The sequence below is a fragment of the Plectropomus leopardus genome, unplaced genomic scaffold (genome assembly GCF_008729295.1).
Source record: "Plectropomus leopardus isolate mb unplaced genomic scaffold, YSFRI_Pleo_2.0 unplaced_scaffold11953, whole genome shotgun sequence".
NCBI classification, from domain to species: domain Eukaryota; kingdom Metazoa; phylum Chordata; class Actinopteri; order Perciformes; family Serranidae; genus Plectropomus; species Plectropomus leopardus.
The window spans coordinates 1-1,169 of record NW_024612675.1 but is presented as its reverse complement, the minus strand read 5'-3'; the positions used below and the strand labels follow the sequence as shown (position 1 = coordinate 1,169).

Below are 1,169 nucleotides of genomic sequence, written 5' to 3'. Positions count from 1 at the left end.
TACATCAGTGTGATCAATACATTAAATCAGTACATCAGTGTGATCAATACATTAAATCAGTACATCAGTGTGATCAGTACATTAAATCAGTACATCAGTGTGATCAGTACATTAAATCAGTACATCAGTGTGATCAGTAGTTTATAGTAGTTTATATTGCTGAACATGTCATGATAATTCGTACATTATACTGATCAATACATTAATCGATAACCTCTGCAGGAAAAGACGCCATCTGGACTCAGTTCCCCTTTAAGACGGACTCGTACTCGGACTGTCACGGTAAGCAGTACGTCAAGAGAACCTGGTACAGGAAGTTCGTCGGGGTCCAGCTGTGCAACTCGCTCAGGTACAAGATCTACCTAAGCGACTCCCTCAACGGTGGGTAGTGGTTCCTGGTGTCACCTCATGTCCGGGGGGGGGGGGGGGGGTGTCAGGGTCAATTTCTGACTCGGATCTGGTTCTTTAACCCTGCAGGTAAATTCCACAACATCGGGGACCAGACCGGCTTCGGTGAGGACCACTGTCAGTTTGTGGATTCGTTCCTGGAGGGAAAAACAGGCCGGCAGCTCCGGGCAGACCAGCTCCCTGCCAGACCCGGTAAAAAACGTGATTCGTGAACGTGAACATCCTAAACCTTTATTTCATAGAGTCGGGATTCCGGCCAGACCTTGTAGAACCTTGTCAGCCCAGACATTTTAAAACCTTTATTTCATAGTTTTGTTGAACCAAGAAAGTCTTCCTCACGGTTTACATCTTCTTGTCCCTGGTCCAGGTTTCTACAGAGCTGTGCGTCAGGAGCCCGTCCATTTTGGACAGATAGGAGGACACTCCCACATAAACTACGTCTCATGGTACGAGTGTGGGACGCCCATCCCCGGGAAATGGTGAATGGACTGACTCGTTCTTGGGACAGGGAGGAACCGTCACCCTGGCTGGGATGACGACGACTTCAGGAGTCCGAAAAGATCTCCTGGACTTGTTCCACCACCTTACCCAGAGCTGTAAAAACATGTACAGGACATACTCGTCAGGGAATTAGTAACGCGAGAGCGTTTTTAAATATAGCAAACATGCCTCGTCTTTACTATTTATCAAGCAACAAACTGGTAGAAGAGGAGGAGGATACGTGGAGGTCTGGTCTCTGTCCGGACCGTCGGGGGGGGGGG

General features: G+C 48.2%; 1 long non-coding RNA gene across 1 annotated transcript; it reads left to right on the top strand.

Annotated features, from left to right (window-relative positions):
* The first annotated feature begins 213 nt into the window (after positions 1–213).
* On the top strand, positions 214–1,161 carry LOC121963634. Its single transcript, XR_006107260.1, has 3 exons — positions 214–381; positions 478–600; positions 776–1,161. It is a non-coding gene; the product is annotated as an uncharacterized LOC121963634 (long non-coding RNA).
* The last annotated feature ends 8 nt before the right edge of the window (positions 1,162–1,169 follow it).